The sequence below is a fragment of the Triticum aestivum genome, chromosome 3B (genome assembly GCF_018294505.1).
Source record: "Triticum aestivum cultivar Chinese Spring chromosome 3B, IWGSC CS RefSeq v2.1, whole genome shotgun sequence".
Classification (NCBI taxonomy): Eukaryota; Viridiplantae; Streptophyta; class Magnoliopsida; order Poales; family Poaceae; genus Triticum; species Triticum aestivum.
Window position 1 is genome coordinate 198860199 of NC_057801.1, and position 20532 is coordinate 198880730.

The following is a 20532-nucleotide window of genomic DNA, read 5'->3' on the forward strand; positions in this document are numbered from 1 at the left end:
AAAACCAAGGTCGTTCTCATTGGGGTCTTCGTATTACTAATCCATTTCCTAGGGTCACGTCCTACAGTCAACATGTGCTCTGATACCATATCTATAGCGACCCAACCTCAGACGGTCAAGCCTCTGTGTATCCGTGCCATCCTTGGATCAGTATGCTGGCACACAAACTACATCAATGTATACATCAAAGTGCAATCACATGTATAAATAACATAAAACTGATATATATAACTCATAAGTCTCAGCAGAAACAAGTAATCGGGTGTGGAGTCCCATCAACGCCATCGACAGGTTGAGTGTAGACTGTAACCCTGTACCGTACTCTTACTCGTCGAAAGAAAATATCTGCAACATGATACGTTGCAGCCGTGTAGGTCAGTACATTGAATGTACCGGCAAGATCACAACAAGAGAAAACAAATGATAAAACTATTATATATGCAATATGGCTTTGTGGCTCTGTGTCTGAGTTTTGTTTTGCATAAAAGCTGGTTTTATTTTCCCTACATCAAAGAAATATCAGGAGTCTATACTACGGAGTTTCCTATCATGACATGGTTCCGCCAACCGATGTCTCATAGCCCAAATCATCATAAGTTGCCCACAGTTAAGTTTTCGATCTGGTGTTGAGAGTTCCGAGATACTTCCTCCGTTTCAAAATGTAAGTCTTTTTAGAGCTTTCACTATGGACTACATACAGAGCAAAATGAGTGAATCTACACTCTAAAATATGTCTATATACATCCGTATGTAGTTTGTAGTGAAATATCTAAAAAGACTTACATTTAGTAACTGAGGGAGTAGATCCAAGTCCAGATGCTCAAATTGTCCGTAATCGGGGAAACGGCTAATCGATTAGGTTTAAACCCTCTGCAGAGGTTTGTACACTTTACCCGCAAGATTTGATCCCTCTTTTACGTTCTCGCACTTCAGGGTGTTTGAGAACAAGATGACCGAAACATGATCTTCCGGAGAGTTCCCCTGACCACTCTCCGGTGCTCATTCAATCCTACCATAGTTCTACATCTGCGAGCACCGTCCCAGCCAGAGTCACAACTAAGGTCAACCAAGCCAGAGCCCATAGTGACTTGCGGTTGCACAGGTAAGCTTCCGAGCATGAAGTATTCTTCCGTCTCTTTGAGTCTGGGTGAAGCTTTCCAAAAGATGTCATGGTGCTTCTCCATGCATCCCGGCCATCCACTGGTTTCTCTAGGGTGCCCGTCAACCATCCTTCACCCAGTAGTGTGTACTAAATTCTTGTCTCGAGTCTTGAAGTCTTGAGGCCTTGAAGATGCAGTCCTTGCAAATGCCATCATGGAGTTGTTGTCATTGACGTAGAGTCCTCCATTCTCACACCACTCCCGAGCACTCATACCAAACCTAGTCTACTATAGCGTAGCACTAAAATAAATAGCGTCCCGGGCTTGGTAACATGGTGATGGGTTCCTACCTCATGCATACGACTCAACTACAAGAATTCAATATCACTACTGGAGGGTTGTTGCAAAGATGCCACTAAATGCAATAAAAACATAGGTATGAAAGCATGGTCAAAGTGAACTTGCCTGGTATTACTTGATGAAGATAACAACGCTGTCAGAAAATGACTTGGTAGAACTAATCGCCACTCTCCGAAGAAAATCTATATTGTCAAACATTGTAATCACATAAGCAAAAATCCTAGCAATCAATTCTATCAACCAAAATAACAATCAACAAGAAATAAAGAAAACAATAATGTTCAAAGAAAAACAAAGGAAAACCAAAGGAAACTTCAAGGAAAACTAGTGGAGACCAATTCACACAAAGTTTTTCATAACAACACTAAATTACTCTAATAGTCTTTCTACAACAAGGAAAATATAGTTCTAATGAAACAAAAGAAAATAATTTACTAAAGTATTTACTAGCAAAAAAGAACTAGTATGAAAACTATTATCACTATCTAGTTAACACCAGAACAACTATATCAACTGCTACGTCTTGAGCTTGCGTTGGTTTTCCTTGAAGAGGAAAGGGTGATGCAACAATAGTAGCGTAAGTATTTCCCTCTGTTTTTGAGAACCAAGGTATCAATCCAGTAGGAGGCTCCTCAAAAGTCCCACGCACCTACACAAACAAACAAAGAACTCGCAACCAACACAATAAAGGGGTTGTCAATCCCTTCACGGCCACTTACGAAAGTGAGATCTTATAGAGATAGTATGATAAGATAAATATATTTTTGGTATTTTATAATATAGATAAGAAAAGTAAAGATGCAAATAAAAATAGATAGAAAGCTTATATGATAAAAGATAGACTCGGGGGCCATAGGTTTCACTAGTGGCTTCTCTCAAGATACCATAAATATTATGGTGGGTGAACAAATTACTATCGACCAATTGATAGAAAAGCGAATAATTATGAGATTATCTAGGCATGATCATGTATATAGGCATCACGTCCACAACAAGTAGACCGACTCCTGCCTGCATCTACTACTATTACTCCACACATCGACCGCTATTCAACATGCATCTAGAGTATTAAGTTCATAAGAACAGAGTAACGCATTAAGAAAGATGACATGATGTAGAGGGATAAACTCAAGCAATATGATATAAACCCCATCTTTTTATCCTCGATGGCAACAATACAATACGTGCCTTGCTGCCCATGCTGTCACTGGGAAAGGACACCACAATATTGAACCCAAAGCTAAGCACTTCTCCCATGTTAAGAAAGATCAATCTTGTAGGCCAAACCAAACTGATAATTCGAAGAGACTTTCAAAGATAACTCAATCATACATAAAATAATTCAGAGAAGATTCAAATATTTCTCATAGATAAACTTGATCATAAACCCGCAATTCATCAGATCTCGATAGACACACCGCAAAAATAGTTACATCGAATAGATCTCCACAAGAGAGGGGGAGAACATGGTATTGAGATCCAAAAAGAGAGAAGAAGCCATCTAGCTAATAACTATGGACCCGAAGGTCTATGGTAAACTACTCACAACTCATCGGAGGGGCTATGGTGTTGATGTAGAAGCCCTCCATGGTCGATTCCCCCTCCGGCGGAGCGCCGGCAAAGGCTCCAAGATGGGATCTTGCGGATACATAAGGTTACGATGGTGGAAATTGTTTTTCGTTGGCTCCCTTGATGTTTTCGGGGTACGTGGGTATATATAGGAGGAAGAAGTAGGTCGATGGTTGATACGTCTCCAAAGTATCTACTTTTCCAAACACTTTTGCCCTTGTTTTGGACTCTAACTTGCATGATTTGAATGAAACTAACTCGGACTAACGTTGTTTTCAGCAGAACTGCCAAGATGTTGTTTTATGTGTAGAAAATAAAAATTTTCGGAATGTCCTGGAAATCCACGGAGGTACTTTTTGGAATTAATAAGAATTTTTGGCGAAAGAATCAACACCCGGTGGGCCCACAGGCTGTCCACGAGACAGGGGGGCGCCCCCCTAGGGTGCGGCCTCCTATCTCGTAGGCCCCCTGGACCTCCACCGACCTCAACTCCAACTCCATATATTCCGTCTCGCGGAGAAAAAAATCAGAGAGAAAGTTTCATCGCATTTTACGAGACGGAGCCGCCGCCAAGCCCTAATCTCTCTCGGGAGGGCTGATCTGGAGTCTGTTCGGGGCTTTGGAGAGGGGGATTCGTCGCCGTCGTCATCATCAACCATCCTCCATCACCAATTTCATGATGCTCACCGCCGTGCATGAGTAATTCCATCGTAGGCTTGCTGGACGGTGATGGGTTGGATGAGATTTACCATGTAATCAAGTTAGTTTTGTTAGGGTTTGATCCCTAGTATCCACTATGTTCTGAGATTGATGTTGCTATGACTTTGCTATGCTTAATGCTTGTCACTAGGGCCCGAGTGCCATGATTTCAGATCTGAACCTATTATGTTTTCATGAATATATGTGTGTTCTTGATCCTATCTTGCAAGTCTATAGTCACCTATTATGTGTTATGATCCGACAACCCCGAAGTGACAATAATCGGGATACTTCTCGGTGATGACCGTAGTTTGAGGAGTTTATGTATTCACTATGTGCTAATGCTTTGTTCCGGTTCTCTATTTGAAGGAGGCCTTAATATCCCTTAGTTTCCACTAGGATCCCGCTACCACGGGAGGGTAGGACAAAAGATTTCATGCAAGTTCTTTTCCATAAGCACGTATGACTATTTACGGAATACATGCCTACATTACATTGATGAATTGGAGCTAGTTCTATATCACCCTATGTTATAGCTATTACACGAGGAATCACATACGGCATAATTATCCATCACTGATCCATTGCCTACGAGCTTTTCATATATTGTTCTTCGCTTATTTACTTTTCCGTTGCTACTATTACAACTACTACAAAAACCCAAAAACATTTATCTTTACTTTTGCTACTGTTACCTTTATTATCATACCACTTTTGCTACTAAATACTTTGCTGTAGATACTAAGTTATCCAGGTGTGGTTGAATTGACAACTCAACTGATAATACTCAAGAATATTCTTTGGCTCCCCTTGTGTCGAATCAATAAATTTGGGTTGAAACTTTACCCTCGAAAGCTGTTGCGATCCCCTACACTTGTGGGTTATCAAGACTAATTTCTGGCGCCGTTGCCGGGGAGCATAGCTCTATTCTCTGAGTCACTTGGGATTTATATCTGTTGATCACTATGAAGAACTTGAAAGACGCAAAAACCAAGATTTTGCCCTCAACTACGAGGGGAGGTAAGGAACTGCTATCTAGCTCTGCACTAGATTCTCCTTCCGTTATTAGTAGGCTTGCGACACCTAAACCTGCTACTGCTATGAATTCTGATATGTTGCATGTTATTGATGATGCCACTTCTACTATGCATGATGAAACTACTTCTGTGCTTGATACTACTTTGCCATTAGGTGAATTTCTTGATGAACAACTTGCTAGAGTTAGGGGGAATGATATTACTGAAGAACCTATTATTGATGATAGTGATGATGAAGGTTCTCCCAATGATTATGTATTGCCTGTTGTTCCTAAGGTTTATGTTATGAATGAAGAAGCTGCTAGGGAAATCTTTGCTTGCAATGATAGATATGATCTTAAGAAATTATTAGCTAAATGGAAGCAGCAGTCTCTTAATGCTAGAATGAAACCCGATCCTGCTTTTGCTACATCACCTATCTGTGTTACTGATAAGGATTATGAATTCTCTGTTGATCCTGAGATTATTACTTTAGTAGAATCTGATCCTTTTTATGGCCTTGAATCTGAAACTGTTGTGGCACATCTTACCAAGTTGAATGATATAGCCACCCTATTTACTAATGATGAGAAGTCTCGCTATTTATATATCCTCAAGATATTTCCGTTCTCATTAAAGGGTGATGCTAAGACTTGGTATAATTCTCTTGCTCCTGGTTGTGTGCGTAGTCCCTAGGATATGATTTATTACTTCTCTGCTAAATATTTCCCTGCTCATAAGAAACAAGCTGACTTGCGGGAAATATAAAAGTTTGTGCAAATCAAAGAAGAGAGTCTCCCACAAGCTTGGGGAGGCTTCTCCGGTTACTTAATGCTTTGCCTGATCATCCTCTTAAGAAAAATGAAATACTTGATATCTTTTATAATGGACTAACCGATGCTTCCAAGGACTACTTGGATAGTTGTGTTGGTTGTGTTTTCAGGGAAAGAACAGTTGACGAAGCTGAAATACTATTGAATAATATGTTGACTAATGAAAATAATTGGACTCTTCCTGAGCCAATTCCTGAAGCAATTCCTGAACCAATTGAGCCAACTCCTGAGCCTATTCCTAAACGCACTTCGAAGAAGAGAGGTGTTTTATTTCTCAGTCCTGAAGATATGCAAGAGGCAAAGAAATCAATGAAAGAAAAAGGTATTAAAGCTGAAGATGTTAAGAATTTACCACCTATTGAAGAAAATTTGTCTTGATATACCGCCTGAAGAACCACATTGTCTTGATAACCCGACACAGGTAGTAAAGTTAAATTCTCTCTATAGATATGATAAATTTGAAATCCCCTCTACTAAATTTCATAGCCCGTGCTTAGATGAATTTGATGACTTTATGGCTAGACAAGAAAGTTTCAATGCTTATGTTGGTAGAGAATTAAAGAATAATGCTTTCGAGATAGGACGTGTGGGCGATAATATTGCTAGAGTTAAAGATGAACTTCACCGCGTTAGCAAATATGCTTCTATGGTTGCTACTCAAGCTGAGCAAGTACTCAAGGCTCAAAATGATTTTCTTGATGAATTAAATAATAAAAATGACTTTGTTGTTAGAGTGGCTACTAGAACTGGTAGAATGACTCAGGAACATTTGTATCCTGAAGGCCACCCTAAGAGAATCGAGCAAGATTCTCAGAGAAATAATTTAGAGGCACCTAGTTATTCTAAAAAGAAGAAAAAGAAAGACGATACAACTTTGCATGCTTCTAGTGAACCTACTGTAGACACACTTGAGAATCCCAATGATATTTCTATTTCTGATGCTGAAACACAATCAGGTGATGAACATGAACCTAGTGATATTGTTAATGATAATGTTCATGTTGATGCTCAACCTAGCAAAAACAATGATGTAGAGATTGAACCTGCTGTTGATCTTGATAACCCACAATCAAAGAATCGACGTTCTGATAAGAGAGATTTTGTTGCCGGGAAGCACGGTAAAGAAAGAGAACCATGGGTTCAGAAACCCATGCCCTTTCCTCCTAAACCATCCAAGTCAAAGGATGATGAGAATTTTGAGCGCTTTGCTGAAATGATTAGACCAATTTTCTTACGTATGCGCTTAAATAATATGCTGAAAGTAAATCCTTATGCTAAGTACATGAAGGATTTCATTACAAATAAAAGAAAGATACCGGAAGCTGAAATTTCCACCATGCTTGCTAATTACACTTTTAAGGGTGGAATACCAAAGAAACATGGAGATCCGGGTGTACCAACTATACCATGCTCCATTAAATGAAATTATGTTAGAACTGCTTTATGTGATCTTGGAGCCGGTGTTAGTGTTATGCCCCTCTCTTTATATCGTAGACTTGAATTGAATAAGTTGACACCTACTGAAATATCTTTGCAAATGGCTGATAAATCAACTGCTATACCTGTCCGTATTTGTGAGGATGTGCCTGTTGTGGTTGCAAATGTCACAATCTTAACGGACTTTGTTATTCTTGATATTCCCGAGTACGATAGTATGTCTATTATCCTTGGTAGACCTTTTCTTAATACTGCATGGGCTGTTATTGATTGCAACAAAGGCAAAATGTCACTTTTCATGTTAATGGTAATGAGCATACGGTACACTTTCCGAGGAAACAATGTCAAGTTCATAGCATCAATTCTATTGAAAAAGTTCCAACTATCATTTTTGGAGGTTTTGAATTTCCTCTCCCTACTGTCAATAAAAAGTATGATATTCTTATTGTTGAGGATCTTCATATCCCCGTTGAGGTAACTTAGTGTTATTTGAAATTTCTCCGGTTCCGTGTTATTCGGAATGAGTTTGTTAACAAGACTTGATCAACCTTGTTACTGGATTCATTTTGATGATCACGAGATGGATGAAACTAGAAGGCACAACCTTCTTTACCCACTTTTTACTTTCTGTTATTTAGAATAAATAAAGCAAAAATAGTATTATTCGTCTATTTTCTGAATTATCCGTGCAATAAAAAATAGTCCAAAAATAAAAGTGCTCCAAATGCCCTGCAAATTTAGTATGATTTTTTCTGGAATATTTGAGGATTTTAGGCACTGAAAACACTGCACGAGGGGCAAGCACCAGGCCACGAGAGAGGAGGGCGCCCCCCCTATAGGGCGCGCCCCCTATCTCGTGGGCCCCTGGTGGCCCCCTCCACTTATGCCAACACCCACACACTTTATCTTCTACCCAAAAAATCCCCATCCAGCTCAAGCACGAGTTCTAGCTCGTTTTGCTGCGACTTTCGATCTCCTTGCTCAAAGCTCCATTCACAAAACTGCTTTGGGAGATTGTTGCTTGGTATGTGACTCCTCCATTGGTCCAATTAGTTTTTGTTCTAGTGCTTTATTCATTGCAAATTCTTGCTGCATAGGTGACCAAGTTCTTGAGCTTGCATGTTAAATTTATGAGGTCCCAAGCAATTTTGATGCATGATATAGGCTCTAGGCACTTGTAGGAGTAGTTGCTATCAATCTCGTTTAGTTTTATTCACTTTTATTTTGGAGTTACTAAAATTTCAGAAAAAGAATTATGCTTAGAAGAATGTGCCAAGGTGGTTCCTCGGCAAAGAAAGGGCCAAGGATTGCTATACGTGAGCAAGATGTTGAATTGCCGAGGGACGCAAATGTACGAGCTTGTGAGTGGCCATCCGATGATTTTATGGTCGAAGCAGGCTTCAAGGAGGAATTTGACGTGTATGTGTGTAATGCCGAGCTGTAGGACTTCTTACAAGATAAGTGTCCTCAATATTATCAATTGACTGATTCCTTTGTGCTAAGGTTCCAATATAACTGTACGCGTAATTCTCCTAGTGTCATGTTTGATATTTATGATACATCTTATACCATGGATTTAGAAGATTTCACAACTGCTTGCAAACTCCCGCAGTGGGGTAATATTAATGATCCTCGCAGATCTGAATTTAGAGATTTTCTTGCTAGTATTACTGTGGGAGAATCTAGGGACTTAGCACAAGCTACCACAGGGAGCATTCATTTTCCTGCTATACATTATTTTGCTCTCTTTATTGGTAGATGCATTAACGGTAAGGACGAAGCATGTCACATGTGTGTCCCTGATCTTTGTGTCCTCAAGAGTGTTGTGTCAGGTTATAAAGGTTATAACTTGGGGGCAATAATTGCACGTAGGTTGCGGAATAATAGTAGAAGGGGGGATTTATTTGGAGGAATTTATGCAACCCGTGTGGCTAATTTTCTTAATATAGCCCCACGAGAGGGGGATATGATTTTACCTCCTGTTTATTTGGATAAAGAAGCTATGTTCGATCATCATTTTCTTGAGAGGAATGAACAATTCCTACATTATCGACTAATCTATGACAGACGCAACGTCGTCCCTATTACTCTTCCTGCCCCCTACCTTTTTGATTATCAGGTAAAACGAAGATATGTTGTCAACAGGGAAGAAGCAACTGAGTATGAGAGGGGAATGGGGGCAGCTCGCCAACACGCTGCTGCTCAGGAGGCTGTTGCCTCCGCATCTCAGTACAACCCCAGTTTCACTTATGGATATCAGCCAGGCGGTCATTGGTACTAGACCAACTTAGGCCAAAAGCCTAAGCTTGGGGGAGTACGTATTTCTCACCGACTTTACATTCATGTTCATACACTAGTCGTCGGTGCTCATACTCTTTCATTATATTATCCATGTTAGTTTAAATTTCTTTTTCTCGCTTTCTTCTTGTGTGTTTGTTAAACCTTAAGAAAAACCAAAAAATTAGTTAGTTTAATTTCCATGCTTGTAGTAGAATTAAAACGAAAACCCAAAAAGATTTCTAGTTCTTCTTTTTTACTTGTTGGGAGTTTTCCCGTGTAAATAGTTTTATTTTATTTTCTTTCTTTTGGGGGTCGAGAAGATTATATTGAAAATGCTTAGTGGCTCTCATATGCATGATTGTTTATTTAACTTAGAGCCCATATTACCCTGTCTTCTCTCTTGAGTTGAATGCTTGCAGATTCCAGCTTAGTCCAATGCACGCGCACTCTTATTATTATACACATCGTTCGGTCGTGCAAGTGAAAGACAATAATGACGATATATGATGGACTTATTGGGATGAGAAAAGCTGGTATGAACTCGACCTCTCTTGTTTTTGTAAATATGATGATTCATCATTCCTGAGTCAGCTATTGTGAAGTAAACATATTTGCAATAACATTTACAGATTATAGTTGCTTGTGCCATGCTTGATTAGCTATGAGTTATAATGGTTTGCCTTGCGTGCCAACATGCTATTAGAATGATTATGATGTGATATGATGGGATGGTATCCTCCTTTGAATGAATTGAGTGGCTCGACTTGGCACATGTTCACACATGTAGTTGAATCAAATCAACACAGCCTTCATGATATTTATGTTCATGGTAGATTATATCCTACTCATGCTTGTACTCGGTGTGAATTAATTTTAATGCATGTTTACGACTGTTGTCGCTCTCTCAGTTGGTCGCTTCCCAGTCTTTTGCTAGCCTTCACCTATACTAAGCGGGAATACTGCTTGTGCATCCAAACTCCTTAAACCCCAAAGTTGTTCCATATGAGTCCACCATACCTTCCTATATGCGGTATTTACCTGTCGTTCCAAGTAAATTTGTATGTGCCAAACTCCAAACCTTCAAATGAAATTCTGTTTTGTATGCTCGAGCAGCTCATGTTACAACTAGGGCTGCATATATCTTCCATGCTAGGTGGGTTATTCTCACGAGGAGTGGACTCCTCTCCTCATTCAAGAGAAAGGGCCGGTAACCGGGATGCCCAGTCCCATGATCCAAAAAGATCAAAGCAAATCAAAATAATTAAACAAAACTCCCCTAGGGCTGTTGTATGTTGGAGGCACTCGTTGTTTCGAGCAAGCCATGGATTGATGCTTGTTGGTGGTTGGGGGAGTATAAACCTTTACCATTCTGTTTGGGAACTGCCTATAATGCATTTAGTATGGAAGATACAGCTATCTCATAGTTGTTGTGTTGACAGTGAAAGTATCCTGCTCAAAATGTTATTCAATCTCTATTTTCAAATCGAGCTCTGGCACCTCTACAAATCCCTGCTTCCCTCTGCAAAGGGCCTATCTATTTACTTTTATGTTGAGTCATCACCCTTCTTATTGAAAGCACCCGCTGGAGAGCACACTGTCATTTGCATTCATTACTATTGGTTTATATTGGGTATGACTTGACTGGATCTCTTTTACCATGAATTGCAATGTTTAGTCAGTCCTTGATCTTTAAATGTGCTCTGCATTTATGTTTTGCAGTCTCAGAAAGGGCTAGCGAGATACCATTTTGTTATATCATGTTATGATTATTTTGAGAAAGTGTTGTCATCCGAGTTTTATTATTATAGCTCGCTTGCTGATTATGTTATTGATATGAGTAATTGTGAGACCTATGTGTTATTGTGAGTATGGTTAGTTCATAATATTTGCTGAAACTTGAATGCTGACTTTTCATGTTACAACAACAAGAGCAAATAGAGTTTGTAAAAGTTTTTCTTTATCACTTTCAGTTTATCAACTGAATTGCTTGAGGACAAGCAAAGGTTTAAGCTTGGGGGAGTTGATATGTCTCCAACGTATCTACTTTTCCAAATACTTTTGCCCTTGTTTTGGACTCTAACTTGCATGATTTGAATGAAACTAACCCGGACTGACGCTATTTTCAGCAGAACTGCCATGAAGTTGTTTTATGTGTAGAAAAGAAAAGTTCTCGGAATGTCCTGGAAATCCATGGAGGAACTTTTGGAATTAATAAGAATTTTTGGCGAAAGAATCAACACCAGGGGGCCCACAGGCTGTCCACGAGACAGGGGCAACCCCCTAGGGCGCGGCCTCCTATCTTGTGGGCCCCCTGGACCTCCACCGACCTCAACTCCAACTCCATATATTCCGTCTCGTGGAGAAAAAAATCAGAGAGAAAGTTTCATCGCGTTTTACGACACGGAGCCGCCGCCAAGCCCTAATCTCTCTCGGGAGAGCTGATCTGGAGTCCATTCGGGGCTCCGGAGAGGGGGATTCGTCGCCGTCGTCATCATCAACCATCCTCCATCACCAATTTCATGATGCTCACCGCCGTGCGCGAGTAATTCCATCGTAGGCTTGCTGGACGGTGATGGGTTGGATGAGATTTACCATGTAATCAAGTTAGTTTTGTTAGGGTTTGATCCCTAGTATCCACTATGTTCTGAGATTGATGTTGCTATGACTTTGCTATGCTTAATGCTTGTCACTAGGGCCCGAGTGCCATGATTTCCGATATGAACCTATTATGTTTTCATGAATATATGTGTGTTCTTGATACTATCTTGCAAGTCTATAGTCACCTATTATGTGTTATGATCCAACAACCCCGAAGTGACAATAATCGGGTGTCACGCCCAAGATGCGACCCTATCCTAAAGGAACTCGAAGGTCCCACCAAGGATAGAAGCGCATCTTGAAGACGCTTTTGCAAGGTGGATATCATTACATCAACATTACATAATAGATAGGGATACATACATAAGACATACAATGCCACAGGAATACAACATCATCTTACATAAGAGCACCATCCGACTACGGATGAAACACAAACAGAAACTCAAACGACATCCACCCTGCTAGCCCAGGCTGCCGACCTGGAACCTATCCCCTGATCGAAGAAGAAGCAGAAGAAGAACTCCAAAACAAGTAGATATCGCTCTCGCGTCATGATCATCACATAACATGTACCTGCAACTGTTGTTGTAGTAATCTGTGAGCCACGAGGACTCAGCAATCCCATTACCATGGGTATCAAGACTAGCAAATCTTAATGGGAAAGGAAAGGGTAAAGTGGTGAGGTTGCAGCAGCGACTAAGCATGTATGGTGGCTAGCATACACAAATGAGAGCGAGAAGAGAGCAAAAGGAATGGTCGTCAACTAGTAATGATCAAGAAGTGATCTTGAACTCCTACTTACGTCAAACATAACCCAAAGACCGTGTTCACTTCCCGGACTCCGCCGAGAAGAGACCATCACGGCTACACACGCGGTTGATGTGTTTTAATTCGGATCTGGTGTCAAGTTATCTACAACCGGATATTAACAAATTCCCATCTGCCACATAACCGCGGGCACGACTCTCGAAAGTTTAAACCCTGCAGGGGTGTCCCAACTTAGCCCATGATAAGTTCTCGCGATCAACGAAGGATATACCTTCTCCCAGGAAGACCCGATCAGTCTCGGAATCCCGATTTACAAGACATTTCAACAATGGTAAAACAAAACCAGCAAGACCGCCCGATGCGCCGACATCCCGATAGGAGCTGCACATATCTCGTTCTCAGGGCAACACCGGATAAGCGAAGCTTACAGGTACCGACGTAACCCAAGTTGCCAAGGGATGGTCCCGCACGGTGCTCTAGTTTGGACCAACACTTAGAGAAGCATTGGCCCGGGGGGGCTATAATAAAGATGACCCTCGAGAGAGCGACTCCCAAGGGAAAAGTAGGTGGTGGTGAGGCAAATGGTAAAACCAAGGTTGGGCCTTGCTGGAGGAGTTTTATTCAAAGCGAACTGTCGAGGGGGTCCCATAAATCACCCGACCGCGTTAGGAACACAAAATCCGGAAACATAACACCGGTATGACGGAAACTAGGGCGGCAAGAGTGGAACAAAACACCAGGCATAAGGCCGAGCCTTCCACCCATTACCAAGTATATAGATGCATTAATAATATAAGAGATATTGTGATATCCCAAACATAACCCTGTCCACCATGGAGCAATCTTCAACTTCACCTGCAGCTAGCAACGCTATAAGAGGGGCTGAGCAAAGCGGTAACATAGCCAAACAACGGTTTGCTAGGAAGGGTGTCAAAGGTTAGAGGTTCATGGCAATTTGGGAGGCTTGAAGAACAAGTGATAGGAAGCGCAGCATAGCGATAGAACAAAACAACTAGCGTAGCAATGATAGTAGTGAGATCCAGGGTAGCGGTCATCTTGCCTGAAATCCCGCTAGGAAGAAGAACGAGTCCATGAAGAAGACGAACGGACGTAGTCGAACGAATCCTCACAATTGCAACATTACCGGAACTAAGAAGCAACACCGGAAAGAAGCAAACAACATGGTAAATACACAAGCATAATCATGGCATGATTCACAAACAAGTATGATGCATGTCCGGTTTAATGCGGCATGGCATGGCAAAGTGCTACAAACAATACTATAAGTTAAGTGGAGCTCAATATGCAACGAGTTGCATATTGACAAAACACCACATCAATTATTTAGTTCTCTCTCGGTTTAGGTACACAACAATATTAAATGTTATTAAACATGGCAAGGGGTGAAGCATATGAATACTACCTATCTAGGCAAGTTTTAAATGAGGCCGGAAACAACAAACAACAATTCCGGAAAATCCCCATATGTATATTTCGAATTTGGTACTGTTCTGACCTAAACCATATTTTAAAGTTGTTAAACAGGAAAATAAAGTGCACCATGTCAAACTAGGCATTTTCCACTCCATTTACATATAAAGTTTATTTAAAACCGAGCTACGGTTATTTAGTTATGAAATAAATCATTTTAACATGTGATTTATGCAAATTAATGCAAACAGCAATTTTAAATATTTTTAATAGGGATGAAATTTGCACAATGTGAAAGAACATGAAAAACTGAGCAAGAAGCATTTATGACATGTTTCATTTGGATGCATGGATATTTAATTATTGGCAATTCAAAATGATGGCATTGCAGTTAGTATGCAAAACAAAAGGAAAGCAATAAGGGACACGGGCAGGGGCAGCCACTGTCAATGACGAGTGGGCTCGGGTGCTGAGGTGGCAGGAGTGTGGGTGTGGAGAGGGGTGTGTGCACAGAGAGGATGACGAATGGGGCCCCACTATCATAGAGGCAACAAGGGCAAAAATTGTTGTTCCTCTAAAAGATGTTCCCGAAGGGATTCGAACCCGGGTCTCCCCGGTAGAACTCTGCTCACTGGTCCACTGCGCTACTGCTACTACAGTTGACACGATGGGGCACGGCTCATTTTGAACTAGCTCCACGGTGGACGGGGTTTCTTCTCCTCTGCAACAGAGAAGACATCGGCGGCACCGGCGGGCAATGGTGAAACGGCGGGGCCCAGGAGGCGGCGGCGGGTGTGCGGGATTGGGAGGTGGATGCGCCGTGACGCGCAGGCGCGAAGCAACGGCGGGTGCAGCACGAGCTCGAGGTTTCGGTCATGGAGGCCAAGCCTCGGTGTTGGGCGGCTGCAAGGCAACGGGCGAGGCTCTGGTTGCGCGCGGGAGTTGCTGGTGCTGTGGTGCTCCCATGGCTGTCGTCCTACACGGGACACAGAGAGAGTACTGAGAGAAGAGTGGGATAGGGGAAGAAGAAAGAAGCGTGGGGGCACGGATGACCTGCGAGGGGCGGCGCCGCTTGCTGGTTTTCGAGAGGAGCTCATCTCCCTGCGCCGACGAGGAGAGCGGGGAGGCTGCAGGGACAAAGGACGACGGCGGCTCGGTCACGCTGGCCGACGGTCACCGGCTGGCAGGCTCGCCGGGGCGGCACGGTGACGAGGGGCTCGGCTCTCGGACGAGAGGACGCTCGAGCCTCGGCAGCAGAGGAGGTGGCGGAGGAAGCTTCGGTTGCTGGTGGCAGGACGAGGGCAGAGGGCGACGGGGTCGAGTGGAGGCGCACACGGGAGGAGCTTGGGCTCCTACAGGATCAAGAGGGGCTGGTTGGTCTCTGCGATTTGGTGGAGGCGATGGATGGATCGGGGAAAAATCCCAAGGAGGAGGTGGCTGGCGCTGAAATCAACGGAGGAAGAGAGTGGCGATGGCGTGGGAATTTGGCTGCGCTGGGATCCCGAGGAAGATCATGGAGCGGCGGCGGCGTGGAGGGACAAATGTCCTAGGATCTAGGGCTTTGGTCTAGAAATGGATTAGAGGTCTATATATATACAAAAGGGGGATGATTTGGTGTCACGCCCAATATGCGACCCTATCCAAAAGAAATGCTTTTGCAAGGTGGATATCATTACATCAACATTACATAATAGATGGGGATACATACATAAGGCATACAATGCCACACCAATACAACATCATCATACATAACATCAACATCCGAACTACGGATGAATCACAAACAGAAACTCAAACGACATCCACCCTGCTAGCCCAGGCTGCCGACCTGGAACCTATCCCCTGATTGAAGAAGAAGCAGAAGAACTCAAGCAAGCAAGCATCACTCTCGCGTCAAGATCATCGCATAACATGTACCTGCAACTGTTGTTGTAGTAATCTGTGAGCCGCGAGGACTCAGCAATCCCATTACCATGGGTATCAAGACTAGCAAAGCTTAATGGGAAAGGAAGGGGTAAAGTGGTGAGGTTGCAGCAGCGACTAAGCAAGTATGGTGGCTAACATACGCAAATGAGAGCGAGAAGAGAAACAAGCGGAACGGTCGTGAAGCTAGCAATGATCAAGAGGTGATCCTGACCACCTACTTACGTCAAACATAACCCAAAGACCGTGTTCACTTCCCGGACTCCGTCGAGAAGAGACCATCACGGCTACACACGTGGTTGATGCGTTTTAAATTCGGATCAGGTGTCAAGTTATCTACAACCGGACATTAACAAATTCCCATCTGCCACATAACCGCGGGCACGGCTCTCGAAAGTTTAAACCCTGCAGGGGTGTCCCAACTTAGCCCATGATAAGCTCTCGCGATCAACGAAGGATATTCCTTCTCCCAGGAAGACTCGATCAGTCTCGGAATCCCGGTTTACAAGACATTTCGACAATGGTAAAACAAGACCAGCAAAGCCGCCCGATGCGCCGACAATCCTGATAGGAGCTGCACATATCTCGTTCTCAGGGCAACACCGGATAGGTCAGCCTACGAGTAAAACCAGACCTCGAGTTGCCCCGAGGTGGCCCCGCAGTCTGCCCGGTTCAGACCAGCACTTAGAAAAGCACTGGCCCGGGGGGCTAAAATAAAGATGACCCTTGGGTTGGCCGACCCAAGGGAAGGGTATAGGTGGTGGTGAGGCAAATGGTAAAACCAAGGTTGGGTCTTGCAGGACAAGTTTTATTCAAAGCGAACTGTCAGGGGGGTCCCATAAATCACCCGACCGCGTTAGGAACGCAAAATCCGGGAACATAACACCGGTATGACGGAAACTAGGGCGGCAAGAGTGGAACAAAACACCAGGCATAAGGCCGAGCCTTCCACCCTTTACCAAATATATAGATGCATTAATAATATAAGAGATATTGTGATGTCCCAACATAACCCTGTCCACCATGGAGAAATCTTCAGCTTCACCTGCAACTAGCAACGCTATAAGAGGGGCTGAGCAAAGCGGTAACATAGCCAAACAATGGTTTGCTAGGAAGGGTGTCAAAGGTTAGAGGTTCATGGCAATTTGGGAGGCTTGAAGAGCAAATGATAGGAAGCGCAGCATAGCGATAGAACGAAGCAACTAGCATAGCAATGATAGTAGTGAGATACAGGGTAGCGATCATCTTGCCTGAAATCCCGCTAGGAAGAAGAACGAGTCCATGAAGAAGACGAACGGGCGTAGTCGAACGAATCCTCACAATCGCAACATTACCGGAACTAAGAAGCAACACCGGAAAGAAACAAACAACATGGTAAATGCACAAGCATAAACATGGCATGATGCACAAACAAGTATGATGCATGTCCGATTTAGTGAGGCATGGCATGGCAAGTGCAACAAACAATACTATAAGTTAAGTGGAGATCAATATGCAACAAGTTGCATATTGACAAAACACCACATCAATTATTTAGTTCTCTCTCGGTTATGCTACTCATCAATATTAAATGTTGTTAAACATGGCAAGGGGTGAAGCATAATGAAACTACCTAACTAGGCAAGTTTAAATGAGGCCGAAAGAACAAACAACAATTCCGGAAAATCCCCATGTGCATATTTTAGATTCGGTATTGTTCTGCCCTAAACCATATTTTATTGTTGTTAAACAGGAAAATAAAGTGCACCATGTTAAACTAGGCATTTTCCACCCCATTTACATATAAAGTTTATTTAAAATGGAGCTACGATTATTTAGTTATGAAATAAATCATTTTAGCATGGCATTTGAGAAAATTAATGCAAACAGCAATTTAAACATTTTAAACATGGATGAAAGTGGCATATTATGAAACTAGATGAAATTCTAAGCATTTTACATATTTAAATCATTTTAATCCGATGCACGGTTTGTGAATTATTAATGCATGAACATGGAGGGGGTTTTCTGCAAAACTGACAATCTCTGGATAATTAGGAAATTCGCAGACAAGAAAAAAACGTATGCGGGCTGAAACTGCAGACTGGCCCAACTGGAGAAAAAAAAGGAGGGGCGCTGGGGGTGGCCTCACCATGGGCCTTGGCCCGATTGGAGGGGAGGCTGCAGGAGGGGCGCGCTGGGCCTTGGCACGGGATCGATCTGGACTTGGCGCTGGGGTCATGCTCGTTCGTTCGACAGGGAAACAGCGGCAGGTTCAGTGCAGGGGCAAAGCAGGGGACTGCAAACTTGGCGCGCGAGGAGGCTCGGAGGCGCGGGGATGGCGGATCCAGCAGCGAGACGGCAACCCAGCGAGATCCAAGGCGAGGCAGGGGGTCGGCGGCCATGGGATTTCCTGCTAGAGAAACGAGAGGGAGATGTGAGAGAGAGAAGCACGGGGAGGAAGGGAGATATAGGGGAGGAGAGGAGCGGGACGAGGCCGGCAGCGTGGCTTGGAGCAGATCGGGCGCGTGGTTGCGGAGGAAGCCCAAGGAGGCACGACGGAGCTGACGGAGGCCGACCGGACCTGTGGAGGCAACAGAGGGAGAGATGAGCGGGGGAAAGGAGAAGAAATAGAGAAAGGGAAGGAAGAGCAGGGAGGTTGTGGCTCAGCTTGGAGGTCTTGGGCGGCCGGAGTGAGGCTCGGGGCTGGTCCTGGTGGAACTCGACGACGCAAGGGCCCCGGTGGAGCTGCTAGTGGCGGAGGAGCTCGGGCATAAGCTCCTGCTCGGGGAAGACAACGGGAAGGCAGCAGAGGAGGCAGAGGCGTGCGAGGCCGTGGCCTCGATCCATCCTGGATCAGGCGTCGGCTGGCTGCGGGAGAGATCGAGCGTGGGGCTGGCCGCGGGAGCTCGAGGATTGAGGAAAGAGGAGGCCGATGGAATTTTGGATCGGGGCGGATGAGGCTGGTGTTTGGCTTGGTGGGGAATGGGAGGATCCCGAGGTGGATGTGGGAGAGTGGCGGCGGCGGGTGAGGGAATGATGGGACACGATCCCTAGATCCTAGGGTTTGATCTGGTTAAATAGGTAGGGGACTGGGTAGGGCTAATCCGGTCCGTCCGATTATAATCGGGCAGTCGTAAATAAATAGGTTAGGACGTCCAGATAAGAAAACGGAGATGTTTTCGGGATGTTTGGGGATGATCCGGACCCATCGGTAACAACACCCGGGTCGGGTCCGGGACAACTTTCGGACACGCACGAGGAGTCTGCGTAAAGAGCAGAGAGGGTCAAACGGTCAGACAAGAGGGAATCGAAAACCCAGTTGGACTCGGATCGGTCGAAGGCAGGGGAATGCGGCAACTACGAACGGATGCAAGCTTTATGAAAACATGCGGATGCAATGCACATGATGCCATGAGATGCGATGCATGACATGAACAAAATGCAAAACAAAAGACAAAACCCAACCACGGAGGAAATAACATATCACAACTCCGGAAAAAGGCAAGAGTTGGAGTTACGAATATGGAAAGTTGTATCTGGGGCGTTACAACACTCCACCACTACGAGAGGATCTCGTCCCGAGATCTAGGATGGCACCGGAGAGAAACGGAAGAGGAAGAGAAGAGGTAAAACTAAGTTGCTTCTTCGACAAACAAGTGAAACCACGAACCTTGAGAGGTTGAACAAATTGAAAGAAAGAGTACGATGGAGATGAACAAGATTGCAAACACTCCGTTAGCAAAGAGAAACAAGGAATATTTCAAGAACCTTGTAGGTTGAAAGACATAAGAAAAGGGTTTAATGGACAAGATAGAATTCGAAACCACTCCGGTTAAAACAAGATGAGAGAGGAAGAATTCGGGCAGCACTCCGGTAGAAAAAAGAAGAAAACTTGATAAGATGAAAAGATATTGAAGAGATGATACAACACTCCTGTTAAAAGGATAAGCATGAAAAGAACACGATCCTCACAATTCGAGATGATGAGTGAAGAGAGCAACATCACCTTGCCTTCGAAAGAAAGAATAGAAGATAGATCATTAGCATAAAAGAATGGAGAAGAAAAAAACCAACTTCTTCCACAAATGAGCTTGGAAAGCACCCTTCCAAGAAGGTTATAACGGAGTTGATGGAAAACCAACAACGAAACGAATAAGCTTGTAGTGGGCTTATGGAAAACAACTCAAGACTATGAGGTGACAACCGGCCACTAATGGAAACCATTGATTTGATTGAGAGCACCAAAAAGATGAAAAACTTCTTCACCGAGAGGATAGGAGAAAACTGGGATCATTGATAGCACCATAATTATCAATATTCCTTAGGAAGGCTTTAGGTGAAATAGGACACGAGATAACTCCAACGAAGAGATTGGTGGATTTAAAATATCTCATTCTTGACAACATGTGAATCATGAAACGCGAGGGAATTGTCAAGAGTGACATAACACCACCTCAAAAGATAAGGTAGGAAGAATTGCACTTTGGAATGCAAGATGAAGATTACTTGAACTCCTCAAAACAAAACATGTGT